This window comes from Psammomys obesus, unplaced genomic scaffold (assembly GCF_907164565.1).
Source record: "Psammomys obesus unplaced genomic scaffold, mPsaObe1.curated_primary_1811, whole genome shotgun sequence".
Classification (NCBI taxonomy): Eukaryota; Metazoa; Chordata; class Mammalia; order Rodentia; family Muridae; genus Psammomys; species Psammomys obesus.
The window spans coordinates 23305017-23321198 of record NW_026596057.1 but is presented as its reverse complement, the minus strand read 5'-3'; the positions used below and the strand labels follow the sequence as shown (position 1 = coordinate 23321198).

Below are 16182 nucleotides of genomic sequence, written 5' to 3'. Positions count from 1 at the left end.
AGCATAGCGCCCTGGAAAACTCCGTGTTACTAGGACCTTCCACCATTCCTCTCCCAGCCCCTGTCAAGGCAAAAATCGCTGGCTATATTTTCAACGCGGTGGGACCGGTCCTGCTGGTTTATTTGGGGTGTGTGTTATGTCAGGCTTTCTTAGTAAGCCTCTGTCCGTTTCTGCAAGAGAAAGGGTTTCACGGAACTGCTAGTGAAATGCACTGATGGAATACTATTAATCCTAATGATAATGTTTCCAGCTCAGGTAAACTCTGAAAAGAAACGCGAGGGGGGAAGATCCTGCAGGATTTCCGAAGCGGTGCTCTCCTGAATTCTCATTGGATCTTCCCCAGCAGCCTAAATCATTGCTGCTGCTCTCTGAGGATGATGACTACAGCCTAGCCCTCTAGTTGTCTACTCCCTGTCTTGAAGACATCCTTTTACTTCTCTTTGCAGAACTGTCTATGATACACATCCTGTTCTCTGGGTTACCCAGCTTTTGTCTCTCCTCACAGTGTGGGGGCATGCACTTCGGTAAATTTGTTCACCGGAGAATCATCACAGAAAAAGTCCCTGCAGCTACCCATCATCAGTAAAAAGCACTTCTTTCACATTTCGCCTCTTTTACTTTTGGGTTCTTGGACGCCCCTCCAATAACTGTCTTTCACTTGGTTAGATGCCACCAGGAACTGCTGAGTATTTTCAAGCGCTATTGCCCTGCAGCTCACAAATCTACACTGCTGTGGAAGACCATGGAATATCTATCTCCTTGAATCCTGGATGTATTTCTCTCACAGTCATCTCGCTTCATTAAATTTCCTCTGGTAAGTATTTATTTATGAATGATGAGTAACTTACTACTTGTATTTTTTAAAATAAGCACTACTTTTTCTTCAATCTGCTCTCTGTGTCAGTCTTTCTTCGTGTCTTTGCATATTTAATTTCAGATTTCAACTACCTATGTAGTTGAAACTAGTAAGATATAGTCCGTGCAAAGAGGCAACCCAATATCTCCTTCTTTCTTCAAATAGAAAAGAATTTATATTATCAGTTTCTGTCAGGTAACGTGGACATCACCTCCCTACAATGCACCCCTCTTGGAACACAGCATTGTGCCATTTGAAAAGGTAATTTTTCTGTTACTCTATGAAAATGCCTAGAGGACAGGTGACAATTTCTGGGTTCGAGAAAGTTCACTAGTTTCTCTGATGTTCAGAAGGTTGTCCGGGTTGGTGTGTGCTCATCTCTTTCTAAAGAACTGAATGGTTGAGGGGGCACTGGCAAAGTGTGTCTATTGATTTAGTAAGTTCCTAAATACTAATGTGTCACTCCATGGCAAGAAAAGGAGTCCTGTTTTTGAGGGCATCATTCTTTTATTCAGTATCCTAAACGTACATGGGCACATTATTTTGGTCATTGTGTCTCCTGACTAGGCAGCATTTTGCAATGCATTTAGGTTGTGTGAGTTATGTTAGGGAGCAGTTAACTGGTCAAAGAGGTCTCCTTTCAGATGAAGAGATCCATCAGAAGCCACTGATTATCTGGGTTTTAATATATTGAAATTCAGGGAGGGACATTACATGAAAAATGTAATTGCCTCACTCTTCACACGTGCCCATCCCTGCCCTCAGTTTTTAATAAGTATGTTAATATGGTCCCTGCGTTGTGCTTTTATGAACATTTCTATGGGCTTTAACTGATAATCACTTCTCATCCCGCTACTTGCACTGAGGAACATTTACGTGTTGACTTTTACTTCACATTGGCCAAGAGTTTGGTATTTATCAAACACAAACCTGCATGTGTCAGTAATCTGTAAGCACCCTGAGGGTTTTCCTGTGATTGCCCCTCACCCCCAATGAGGACAAGTTTCCCTAATAACCCCCTTTAAGGGGGTGGAGAGGGTAAGGATCTATTGTTCAAGCCTCTCCTTCTTAAGTTATTTTGGTGGTTTTGTTTTGGGGGCTGGTGGTGTTCTTTTTAATTTCTGGGAAAGAACTATTCCAGTCATTGATGGCTGACGCGACATTCTAGGCAATGATTTCTTTCTTTTTAATTCAAAAGCCTTTAAAGCTTCCAGACATAAAAGTACTCCAGCTGCAGTATCGCCACATCCCCCTCCCCCCTCTCAGATTCCAGGGCTTTCCCCCTTGCTTCCCAGCGAGTGGGAGAGGGGTTGGGGCTGACACAGTGATCTGCACCTCTTGGCGTCCCTTTCCCAGCGCTAGTTTCTACCTGGTGTCTTTGCCAGTTCGGTCCGTCCTCTCCGACAAGCCAGGGCCATTAGCGTCCGTGACTTCATTTGAAGAAACAAGGCTTTGGTGTAATTCGCCAATTCAAATATCCTCTCTAGAGGACTACTGCTGTTGCGCAAGGGTGGAGGGAGAGAGAAAGAGAGAAAGGAGAAAACTTTCAGTGCAGTCAGACCTTTTTTTCTGCTTAATCAGTGTGGCACAGTGAGGCTCAGACATTCGCTGTCTAGGTAAGTGCGTTTTGCTGTGTTAGAACCCTGGACTCAGCCTTCTATGGGGAACATTGACAGGAGAGAAGGGCTCTTGTAACCAAGAATGCTTTAACCAGAGGGCTAGCAACAGGCTACTGTGTCTGAGATTTAGCGGCGGCTCTTAGCTACATCTAAGCCTCCTGGGTTCTGGGAACGTGGAGGGCAAAGCGCCTGGTTGCCTGGCTGGACCAGGGCTCAATGCTGGTGCAGGAGAGGGAGGGTGGGGATGGAGTCCCTGACCTGCTGGCGCAAGCTACGCTCTCAGCCCTAAGGCGCGGTGGACATTTGCAGCCCTGGAGAGTGGGCTCAAAGGGTTTTTCAACCTTCCACAACGCTGGGTGTCCAGTTTTCCTGGGCTCCTAAACCTCTTCTGCGGGAACGAGAGACTTGCTTTTTCTGTAATCTCTTAACACCTTTCTGCCTTGGAATTTCTTTATTATTTTCATGAGCTAAAGCTAAACACAGCGTGCGAAGCTTCCCCAGGATGCCTGTTTTTAAAAACCCTGATCGCTGTCGTTATCTGCCTGTTTAGTAGGGCTTAGGATAGCTGAAGGACTTTTTTAGATCAGTGTTTAAGTATTCCTAATCATCACTCCTTCCTCTCCTTCCTTCAGTAACTCACAGAATCCGGAGGGCGGCAGGGTGAAGTGAGTTGGGTTTCAACTTGGAGACAGGGCTTGGAATGCAATGTTATCCGCAGTCCGAGGCTTACGAGCTACACGCTTATGTTAAAGCCACTGTAAAGTTCTCGCTTTTATTTTGCTCATCCCTTTTCCTGGAGGTGGGGAGTGGGAGGAAAAAAGACCCATTTCTGAGCTCTCTGCTCCAGAGGTGACCACCAGGGAAGGGGTGGCACCGCTGGGATACTGTTTCTGCAGCTGCAGCGGCTGTAGCCAAACAGTGGAAGAGAGTCCAAGTCTTCGATGGCTGTTTTCCTAGTCCCTCAGAGTTGAAGCAGGAAGCTGTATACTTTCCTTCAGGTCCAGAACGTGATCAGTCTTTCAGATCAGGGACCTCTTCGTAAGGGGAGCCTGGTTTGGAGACTTAGGGTAGGCTGTGCTTGAAAGGGTAAAATGGACTTCCCCTGCTGTGTGAGCTGCCAAACAGCTGTTTGAAAAGAGGAGGAGGTGGCCAGGGTTACAAATTAACCCTAGCATCCCTTGCAAAGGATAGTCAGTCAAATGTGTGTAAGCAAAGAAGCTAGCCCCAAGCTGTAAAGCTGTCACAGTAGCGTGGAGACAGATGATTCATACTCTGAGGACTTTCTCTTTTGATTTGTTTGTCATCATGCAGTTGATCAGGTAAGGATTGAATATCTATACGATATCAGCAACTGTATAGTCTGTTTGACCTATCTTGTGATAATATTTTCATTTCAAGCTACAGAATAGATGCATTTTTCATATGGTCCTAAGATCCATAACTTCTTATATTCACACTAATGGGTACCTTTTATATCATTTAAAGACTCAATGTGCATTCATTTAAATGATTAATGTGATTTTATTTAAATGTTGAACAGTGGTAGAGAAATCATGAAAAAGACCAAGGCAAGAGTCAGTGATTAGGAAGGTAGAGAGGTAGAGGAAGGGTTGGGGGGAGGTAGCCCTAATGAAATATGGAAGTGACAGTTGCAGAAAAGCCTCATATGAATCTTTTGTTGGGGTCAGAAACCTTCCTATACAGAGGCCAACTGGAGAACTTCTAAGGGCTTCTTGAACTAGAAAAGTAATTTTGATTCCTTAAGAGAATTTTTTTTTTTTATGGGCATTCCTGTTCTGTTTTCTCAATCTTGAAAATAAAAATGCATGAGCTTGGCACTGGATTGGTGTGTAAAATTGGAGGAGAAAGAGGAGATCGCCCCAAGACATGGTTTTACAAGAACCCGGTACCAACATCTTTAAGTCTCAGAAAAAAAAAAAAAAAACAAAAAAAACAAAAACAACAACAACAAAAAAAAACCACAAACATTTGAAAAACTGGAAGAGAGAGAGAAAGAAAGAGAGAATTATGGGAACCCCCCCCAAAAAAAAACCCCTCTCTTTTTTAATTCAAAGTTTGGTAGATATGTAGACTGAGCAATTAGTAGATTTTTTTTTTCCACTATCAGATATAACTTAAAGTTGCAATATATCTCCATGGTCTAAAGTTTTGTTATTATTACTGTCTTCATTTTGTTATGTTCTGTTCGTAGTTGAAGGAGCTGAAAATTTGCAGATAGTGAAGCAAAATACCAAACCAATTAATAAAACACCATCATAAAACCATGCCAGTTGCTAATAGCATATTTGTCAAAGAAATTATCTTTACAATATCTGTGGAAATAATTTGAGTGCTTACATATATTGATGTGGACCTCTGAATCAATATTTTTTTTTCTGCTTGTAAGGCTCACTGATAAAATACTGAATAAATAAGAATAATTGTAACTTTGGGTTGGAAAATTGCAAAGTTATAGTACTTTTATTAGTTTGAAGCAAATGGTACTTTTACCCTACAAGAGAAAGTCATTAGTATAGTTCAATTTGTCAATTCTTTTGCATTTTAGTCTGTGGACTTTTATTGTAATAAACATGCTCATTGTGTCTTTGTGTGGATGTGTGCACCTGTGTCCATTTTTGGATTGATGGAGAATATAATTATGTCAAATATGGTTTAAATTATATCTTTGAAGTGAAATATACAGGGTATCATATAGGATCAATTTCGTCTACTTTGAATCAGATCATATATTTATTTCATCCTCTCATGGGCTATTTTGTTTTAAGAAACCCAACATTATTGTAAATGTCTGCTTTATAAATTATAGTACCTGTTGATTGTTTTCAACAAAATTTTTGGTGTGCTATAGCTAAGTAAATCAAATCTAAGTTGAAAGTAGTCTTTATATTAAAGTGGAGGTGTTCAGACATTTTATATAAACATGCACATACTATCCCTACCATGAACTGTGCTACTAGACTGGTGTTTTAATCAATACAAAACAATTGCTTTCCCTAATAGTTCTTCATAGGTATCTCTGTGGAAGAGGGACCTGAAACATAGCCATAGACTTTATAACTTTGATGTCTCCTTGTTGGACCTTTATTTCTTGCTGTTATTTTATTATATTCATATTGTCTTTAAAATGAAAGATGCTGGTTAGAGCAAGATTCACAAATGTTTATTGATAAAGAATATTTACTTTAATATCTAAGTTTTTCAGCATAAAAAACTATGATAACTGTGATGTGGCAAAGTTTGCATAATTTTTAAAAAAAAAACCTTATGTGGTGTTTTTAATTATGTTAACGACTTAAAATCAATGACGAAGGCTTCTAACACACTTTCCAATGCACTGCTCACCCTCTTAAGAGGAAGTTCATAGAAAATGTCGATTGTTGGTAGATCCAGGACTTTCTCCCTCATTTCTGCTTTAGTTCTACCTCATTTCTTTCGCTCTATGGAGACATTTCCAACCAGTTTTAGTTTATTCTTCTCATAGATATTCTCACATGAATAACAAAGAGGAGTGTACTCTTTCTAAAGCATGCTAACATTAGTGAAAAACATGTTGCAAAAAAACCCATAATTCATCCATTCAAAAGATTATATTATGTTTGAATTTCTTAGTCTTAAAACAGTGTTATAAAAAACTTCTCAAGAACAAATGTTGACCCAACTATTTTAATTTGAGTATGCAGTATTCTTAGTCTATGCTGTAACGGTACCACCTGAGTTTTACTATTATGCGATTTTTAAAAAGTGAAAGCACACTTGTTGAAACACAGTAGGTGTTATTTTATTGACAGGGTATTTATCTTGGATTTTCTATTTTTAGGAAAGGATAAACACTTAGAAAATGAGACTTTTAATTTACTGACTTTATACTGACAATGAATGAAAGAAGGTGCTTATTATTAGTGGATTTATATTTATCAATATGATAGTCTCTAGCCTCAATTGAAATAAAATGTATTATCACATAATATTAAAGTACAGAATTATGAAAATTGTAATTTATACTGTTATTTTTTACAAATTTACATTCAGTTTACTAAAATGAAGGAGAGTGACTTCTGAACTGTTATACTTAATTCAACAACTACTAGGAGAATTCTTTTTTAGAAACTTAGAATTATGTTTCTGAAGAATATTTCAATGTACCACTAAGTATAGCATATCATTTAAAATTTATAAATTGCCACTGAAAGCAAAAAACAAAAGTACTACTTTCTGTTTGAATATCATTGTTTTTAATGGACAGTTTCAATGGTTAAATAATAGAAGAGTGTAATGTTTATTCTGTTCTATAAAAACAAATTGAGTCTTGAAGTTGAAATTTAATATGAGTACTAATGGGCTTTCCATTCAATCAATACCTGAAAGGTATAGCTGGAACGTTTAGCAACCAGTTCATTGCTTTCTTGGTGGTATCAAATGACAAATATAGCCCTTCACAAATTGTTTTCAAGTATTCTTGACAATAGCATTTTAAAATTCTTATGACATCCTTTGCAAGAATATCTGATGAGCCATATAAAACACTTCTATACAATTTCTAACAACTATTCATATGCAATTTCAAAGGTTTGATAGATAACTATTTTATAAGTTAGGAATTTATTCCTTTATATAAAGTTTGAAATAAATAATGCAAGGAGTTTTGAAGTGCTTCTTAATTAATATTCCAAGCAAAAAGTTTTCATTCTCTGTCACATTAAGTAAGCCCAATTGTGAACCAATAAGAAATGTTTTCCCCAAAGATTAAGTTACATAATTAATATTTTCGATGGACTGACTGTTTCATTACATATTTAGGGATAAAATCACTGTGTTGTTTATAGGTTTATTTTTAATTAAGAAATGTAGAAAATGATATGTAATCTACTTGAGAAAACAGTGATTATCAATCTATTATTCTTAGCCTTAACTTATTATTTTTAAAAAATTATCATGCGTGTAGCTTAAAATATACTTATCCATAGTCTGACCTATTTTACATATCATTTTAAGTACGTATTTTAATGTATAAACCCTAATTTACCCAGATGCCTTTAAGAGCACCCAAAGCATAACAAATTTTCCTTAATAGCTAATAAAGGAACTATCATACTATAGTTCCAGCAAATTAAATCTATAAAATATACGTTTATTGATTGAATTAATAAATATATGAACATTACATTCAAATGCATTATAGCACTCTGCTATATAAGAATTATTTTCTCATAATAGTGTGTTTCATTTAAATTCCATTATAGATTTATAGTGAAGGAATACTTACAGATAGACCTTGTATTCCTGAATTCTGTATCAGCCAACCTCATCAGAATTGAGCTAATTTTTATTAACTTTTCTGGACTCTTGCATCTTGATAATTTTTAAATTTATCTTTAGAATATTACACCATTAAAATACACTCTAGCCTTGGAAAGAACAGAACTGAGTAAGCATGCATTTTAGATTGCTGAGTATAAAATAGTGGCCATTATATAGTATATAATTATTTCTAGATACACATTTACTCCTTTTTATGCTCAAACAAACTTTTTATTTCAAACATTTTTAATGAGATTCACAAATGTAATCCAGTTTGGGTGAAATGTTATATTACAGAATATAATTGAACATGGTGGGTTTATTCAGTTGTCATATTTAAAAATCACATGCATTTTCACGTGTAATTTTTTTTTTTTTGCTTAAATTCCTCAATTTCAGAAAGCTGAAGCTAGAGGATTGCTGTGATTCTAAAACAGCAAGCCTAGGTTACACAGATTTAGTCTCAGCTATGAAGTGAGACCTTGTTTTAGAAATGAAACAAAATAAAACAAAGAAAATCAAGCTTATTCTTGATGTTTATTATTGTATAATATGTAATGTATGAAAACTTTGAATGCAGGAGTCTTTATGGCTCTTATGAGATATGCTACTTAACAGAGCCTTTTATCACAGTTAATGTAAATATAGAACAAAACTAATGATATTAGGAAAATTTGGGGATGGGTGATATTACTCAAGTGTCTTTCATGTCTTCAATGAATAACAATTCTTATGGCTTAAAAAATCAGCTCTGCCTTTTCAGGCCACAGAGGAAGACAAGACTGGTTAGTCCTGATGAGACCTGATAGACTGTGGTCAAATAGAAGGGGAGGAGGACCTTCCCTAGCAGTGGACTAGGGTCTGTGCATAAGGGAAGAGGAAGGGAGTGAGATTGGGAGGAGACCAGGGAGGGGACCACAGCAGGGATACAAATTGAATAAATTGTAATAAATGATAATAATTTTAAAATGTTTTTAAAAAGTAAAATAAAAAAAGCTCTGAAAAAAACTCTGCAAATGTATATGGAAAAAGAAAAAAAAAACACTTATTTTTTAAATAGAAAAGTTTTCTTAAACAGATTCAACAATCACTTCAGTTTTATAAGAAAAGCCATGAAAGGATCAATAAGTAATGCAGACAATGTGTGCAAAATGTTTTTCTTAAGGTCATTAATGTGTGGTTTTCTCAACATTTGAGTGAATACCAAAAAGCATCTTAATAAATGGACAAATTTGAGTTTACTCATTTCATTAAAATTGAATGGCTCTAGCTTAGAGAAATAGAACTTATTCTCTGATCCACCGGTTGTTGGTATACAAAGGCATAATTACATGAATGTTATAAGTAATATTTCTAATTATATTATAGAATAGTAAAATATAAAATAGTAAAAAAGTTTTCCAACAATTATGTCATGTTTCATGTAAAATAACATCAGTTAATTGTGGCAATAATAACAAAGAGCAGATAGATGTTGGTTACTGCTGGTATTGCTCAAAATCAGGTTTTGAAATAATGTGTTAACTTTTTTTAAAAAACATAAATGCTGAATCGGAAGAGATGGCTCGATATTTAAGAGGATTTCCTACTCTTGCAGAGAAACTTGGATTGTAGTACATACACAGTGGCTCACATGTGTCTGTAACTACAGTTTCAGGGGGATCTGATGTCTTCTTCTGGCCTCTGTTGCATGTAAGAGAAAACATTAATATAAATAAAATAAACAATAACGACTGATTACACGAATCTCTGAATAGAAATATTGCAATAGAATCTGTTTTGCAAACCCAGAGGACATACATTTCAAGGGCTCTGCCCACCATTCCAAGCCAGTCAAAGACTAAAAACTATGTTACTTGTTACAAAATGTGAACCACGAGACATTCCAAGACTTAAGAATGGAGATTTAGAATTCATAGTAAAGAAAAACAAATTCCTACTGTAATTTTTGAAGGACACTCTAGGTAAATCTCATAATATTAAACAACCCTTTGTTTTTCAAGTAATTTTATATTCATCTGTGAGTCAATATATTGTTGGCCCTATGCAGTTACAGATCTTTCTCCTCCCCTTTCCATGATAGCGATCAATTTCCACAATTTTAATACAAAAATATAGATTACTGACATCTTAAATGTAAACAATCATTATTGAATAATATGGCTACACACAGTACTATGTTTGAATAGTAAACTACATATGGGAAACAAATTTGATCATAATTTTTAATGACAGTAAACTCTAGTATGTTTTTTCTTGTTACATCCTTTTTATCCAGCCATAAACTACATAAAATTTAACATGTCTTTGTTCAGTTAGTTTGAAAGATATAAAAGTTTCTAGTGTGTTGAGCATGGGCTGGAGTGAGAGCAGAAAACTACTTACTGCCTTTATCACCTTTAAACCCATCTGGGCAACTGCTCACTAACAAATCAATTCTGATCTCAAGTAAGAGACCATTACTCCTAAGAACTGTTGTGATCACCTGTTAAAATATTAATCTTCAATGATCCCTAGCACACAAGGCAAAACAATGTTTAATTGATGCATGTACCTTCCACATGGTTATTTCATCACAAAAATGGCCAAAGTTGGCTATGCTTTGCTGCCTTTTAGAGATGTCTGAGATAAAGAGGACTATCTTTTTGAGTACCTATTGGTATAACCTGCTCATTAATATGTAGCTATTACTAAATTAGGCCTCAGGTAAGTGTAGTAATAGCTATCCAGTTACTATTGTTGTGAAATAATTCTAGTCATGTTCTATCGAATTGATTTCCAAATCACCACTCTTAAGTAACAACACACCAGGCATATCTAACTGTTATTCTTCTCTAATAATCAGACATAAGTTTTTGCACATTTTACTCTTTTGTTTTCTGAATTTTCTTCAAAAATTAATTATTATTGAAGAAAGCCATTTTATATGTATTTTTTATTTTATGAAAATTTCCATTGATTTTTCTATTCAGATTAAATATATCATCACTTGAAGGTAGCAATCGCTAAATTATTTTAGGCCTTAAATTAATAGTTTTAGAGAGTTGTTCTTAAAAACATGAAAATTTCCAAAATTTCTGTTTTAAGGAATAGTGATGTAAGCAGATGGCTCCTGGTCTGAAGAACAAAGAACATTCAACTGAGTATATCACTAACATCAGGTGTTATGAGACAAACTCATTAGATAGCATGCCTGTCAACAAGGTCAGATATGCAAATGTTAGTGGAAAGACATTATTCAGTTAGAGAGATGTGTAGTTCTGGCATGATTTGTCATGTGTTTGTTGGGAAGGTATTGGAGAATACTAGATACATTTTTAAATATGTAATCTTGTATTGGTTTGCTCACTGATGATAACCTCTGGTTAGTTTTTATTTCTGATTCTTAAAAATAACTACGTATTGAAAAGCTGACAGCTGTGTACATGAAGCCTTAGGAGTGCAACAATGAAAACATAGCTGATATAAGCAATGATAAGGCAAATGCCTACAACTCTTTGTTAGTTGAAATTTTCTCAGCACTCATTAATCCATTAAGTGAAAGGTGATGCTTGTCCACTCATTTCATTGTCATTCATGTCAAATTTTCTTATTGTAAATATATCTGCCTTTAAAGACAGACATATTCAATATTTTAAAAACTTGGATCTTTCTTGAAAGTTCAATAAATTTAATATTTCTTGTGTATGTGGTCAGATAACACATTGCTATTTAAGATTTTTAATAAAACAACTTCTAATTATATAGTGAACTTTCTTTGCAGATTTTATAAACTTTTAGGTTTTCTTTCTTGCTTCACATCAATAAAAATAAAAATATTGTCTGTCTGGTGACCCAATTCTAAAGTTGTTTAAAAGTAGTTACTTGTTATTAGACTAATACAAGTCTTTAACTGAAAGAAGTGAAATTTCTTTTACTGAACAAATTTGTAGTGCTCACTTTGCAAATTATTGTATAACAATATTATTTTTAAAGCATTTCAAAATGTTTACTAAAAAAACTCCAAGAATTCTATTCATGAATGCAAGGGCAAAATGATAATTATCTTTGAGTTTCATTGATTTAGAAACAACATATTGCCAAAAAATGTGAATTTACTCACACTTCTCACATTTCCTTCAAAATAATATTTATGTGACAAATTACTGTACTGATAAGAAATGCTCTATTTTGATAAAGCATAAAGATAAGATAAAAGACTCTGCCAAAAAAGATGAATGGTAAAGCCATATTGAATATTAATGTCTGCAATTGTTATTTCAACTCTTCCTACATTTATACTATTTTAACCTTTATCTTAAACTGTCTTCTGTTTCACTTTTCTGATCATAGAATATTATTAATTGTAAAGCATTACCAGTTGTTTCCAAAGTTCCTCATGACACTTGCTAAAAAAATGGTAAGATATATTAAAGACTATTTTAATGGGATTTTATAAGAAAGTAATGTTTGACTCAGTTTTCTTTCTTTCTTTCTTTCTTTCTTTCTTTCTTTCTTTCTTTCTTTCTTTCTTTCTTTCTTTCTTTTCTCCTTTTATTATAATTTATTTACTTTGTATCCCTGCTGTAGCCCCTTCCCTCATTTTCTCCTAGTTTCAACCATTCTCCCTCATCTCCCTCTATGCCCTTTCTCAGTTCTTTTTTTTTTTATCTTTATTTATTTATTTATTTTTTATTTTTCTTTTTAGTTACAATTTGTTAACTCTGTGTCCCAGCAGTATCCCGCTCCCTCATTCCCTCCCCCTCCCCAACTCCCTCCCTGGTCTCCTCCCTGCCCCTTTCCAAGTCCACTGATGGGGGGGACCTCCTCCCCTTTCATTTGACCCTGTTTTATCAGGTATCTTCAAGGCTGGCTGCAAAGTCCTCCTCTGTGGCCTAACAGGACTGCTCCTCCCCTGGGGGTGGGGAGGACAAAGAGCCTGCCCTTGAGATCCTGTTAGAAATAGTTCTTGTTCCCCTTGCTTTGGAAAACTACTTGGTTACTGAGCTACCACGGGCCACATCCGAGCAGAAGTTCTATGTTATATCCGTACCAAATATATCCGGGCACAGGGCCTTTTCTGAGACTGACACTCAACCCTTCTCAGTTCTTAATAGTAAAACAAAAAGCAAGAGATAGAGAATTGTTGTAGATGAGCCAATGCATGACCAGTGAACAAAGGGAAGACTAGATGAAGGAAGATACTGGCTTAAAACACCTTTCAAAGTTCTTCCAAAGTGATAACATACCACAGGAAAGTTGATGGTGAGGTACTCCCCTGGGAAAGGTATGGCTTGGACAAAAACATATTAAGCACACAGTGCTGACTAAAATGGATGCATCAGATCCCAATTAAGGACATTTTAAAAATAAAATACAGAGAATCCAGACCAGAGTCAGATATAGAAGAATATCATTGTCACAGAATTTCTCACATTTTCTTTATTTAAACAAGTACTTTATTTTATGTGTATTTTATTGTTTTTCCTGCATGTTTATGTATGTGAACTTCATGCATTTCTGGAGCTCATGGAAGATGGAAGAGGGTCTCAGATACAGATGAAACTGGAACTATGAATGGCTTAGTGTCACAATGTGGGCCTTGGGAGCAAATCCCAGTTTCTCTGTAAGAGTAATAGATACTAATATCCCTCAATATTCATTTAAAACTTGCTTTTAATGCAGTTAAATACAAATCAATTATAAATATCTATTTTGGATCAGCCTTCACTTGACTTTTGTCTTGTTTTCCTTATGATTTCTAACTTGAATTTTACAGTATTTTTTATGTGTTCTCCGATTCTGAAACCTCCATCTTATATAGCTATTTGGTAACCCAAGTGGCTTTCACACTTTATTCTAGAAAGAATCATTTTCCTGTGTGCTGGACAATGTTAAGGAATGACACTCGCCTTCTCTTCTTCATTTTTCCTAATCTGTGCTACCATTAAGCAGCAGCAGTTAATGTCCTCTTTATTGGTAAGACAAGATTGTATTGACAGGATCAAGCAGGAGATTAGTTCCCTCTGCAGTGTGTACTTCCCAGAGGAATGCTCACCCTCATTAAGATGGAAAACACTTAGAGCTCTAATTCAGAGGCTCTGTGCTGCCTTCTGAGTTAGAATAAGTAAGGAGAAATGGCCTTCTGGATTCGAGGTTTAACAGAGGTAAATATATAGAAGGACATCCTTATATAGACAGCTTTAACCCTCACAATGTGAGTGATGCAAGGAAGTTCAATATTCTAAAGTGGATGGGTGAGCTAAGAAAATGTGAAAAAAAATGTACAATAATGTACTACTTGTAGATGAGCTTAGTGGGAATCTTTATCTAGAATCAGAAGACACAGTTATCTAGTCGAGAAAGTTAAAGAAAAAGAGTTAAATTTAGCACATGTTCTAACACTTTACTAGGTACAAAATAGGATGCACAGTATTAGCGACCACAGGATGATGGCCTGAGCTAACACTGAGAGGAAGACTCTGTGCTATGAACAGATAAACACAACTATGAAGAGGCTGTCACCAGAACATTGAAAAAGTTTAGAAAAGCCTTAAGACTCAATCTAAAACATCCTTTTTTCTTACCTATTTATTTATTCATTCATTCATTCATTCATTCATTCATTCATTCATTTTACATTCCAATCATACCTCCTCTCCTTCAGTTCCCATTTTGTACATTGTACATAAACCATAATATTCATGGTATTACATATGGCATATACTCACTTATAAGTGGATATTAGCCATATAATATAAGATAAACATGCTAAAATCTATAGTTCTAAAGAAGCTAAACAACAAGGAGGACCATAGGGAGGAGGCTGAAACATACATCTGACAGAGGGCTAATGTTCACCATAGATTTTTTAAAAGATCATTGGTATTTTGCAAATAAATTTAGAACATGAAACAATAGACAGAATATTATTGTACAAAAATTAGTAACAGTATATATGTAATGAATAGTTTTTACAATTTTATTATTATCATTATTATTATTGTTATTTACAATTTGTTTTCTCTATATCCCAGTTGTAGTCCCCTCTCTCATCTATTCCATGTCCCTCCTTCACTCTGTCTTCTTCCCCTATCCATCTTCCCTAGTCCTCTAATAGGAGAAGTTCTCCTCCCCTACTGTCTGACCCTAGCCTATTAGGTTCCATCAGAACAGCCTGGATCCTCTTTCTCTGTGTCAAGCAAGGTTGCCCCACCAGGGAGAAGTGACCAAGGAGCAGGCAATCAAGTTCATGTCAGAGACTGACTCTCCTACCCTTACTAGGGAACCCACATGGAGACTGAGCTGTCTATGGGCACATCTGAACAGGGGTGTAGGTCCTCTATGTGCATGGTCTTTGGTTGATGCATCAGTCTCTGCACTCTCCCCTGGGCCTTGTGTTTTCTTTTTTTTTTTTTTATGTTGTTGTTATTTTGTTTTTTGTTTGTTTATTTGTTTGTTTTTCTGTGCTTTGTTGGTCTCCTTGTCTGCCTCCTGCCCTATCCTGATCCTTTTATATCCCCATTCTTCCATAAGTTTCCCTGTACTCTGTCCGAAGTTTAGCTGTGTCTTGGTATTTGCTTTTTCCTCGAATGAGAATAATTTCTTTATTTACTTATTTTTGTAACAGAAAAAATATCTCAACGATGCTAATTTTAAAAGTACATATCACACTATAACGTCTTGTTTTTTAATTTGAATTTCAAGATTTATTAGTTTTTCTTCATATTAATTTATTATCTTCTTTTACAAACGGGAACACTCAAGGGGTTTTAGAAAACATTTTGTATTGGCATTTTTATTTTCAATTTTAGCCAGTTAATTATATACTTTTTATGGTAAGATCAAGATCAGTTTACAGGTTCTCTAAGAAGTTTACAGCTTCTTTGAGGAAGAAACTTGATGAAATTATTACTGTGCTGATTTTTTATTATAGGACCCTATGATACTCTATCTGTAGTATTACAATTATTCTCAGTTAATATGTACAACTGTCCCAGCAAAAACACAGCACAAATCAGCTCTATTTAGAACTTTGAAAGCTATGTCATAAAAACATCTTTTTGAAGGGTTGATGTGGTCATTCTTTTGCTCCAATTACAAAAATACAAAGAGGTGGTTCCCTCACCCCAAACTGAGGAAGGCACGAGGGAAGCATCAAGGGATATCACCACAGGCACCATGCACCAGAGCTAGAGCCTTTAACCAATCCCTGACTGTGCAGATGCTGTAAACTTGTTCTTGACAAGGTTGAGGGTGATCTGGAAGTGTTTTCAAAGGATTATTTTTTCCAAATTATTCGTCACACAAACTGTCTTTGTTTATATATTTTCAACAAACTTAGTCCTAAGTGTGATTGCTAATCAAAAAGCTCTGGAAGTCAGTGTTATACAGATTTCTCTCAAAAAA

At 35.5% G+C, this 16182-nt stretch overlaps 1 protein-coding gene across 3 annotated transcripts in view; it reads left to right on the top strand.

Annotated features, from left to right (window-relative positions):
* The first annotated feature begins 430 nt into the window (after nt 1-430).
* Brinp3 (BMP/retinoic acid inducible neural specific 3) overlaps nt 431-16182 on the top strand; it is a 478387-nt gene continuing 462635 nt past the window's right edge. The window contains exon 1 of one of the 3 annotated variants that reach the window (XM_055624685.1): nt 431-814. The gene's annotated coding sequence lies outside the window, so the exon portion shown is untranslated. Of the gene's footprint in view, nt 815-2302; nt 2473-3775; nt 3795-16182 lie in introns of those variants that run through there. The other 2 variants (XM_055624684.1, XM_055624686.1) reach the window with 2 other exon arrangements.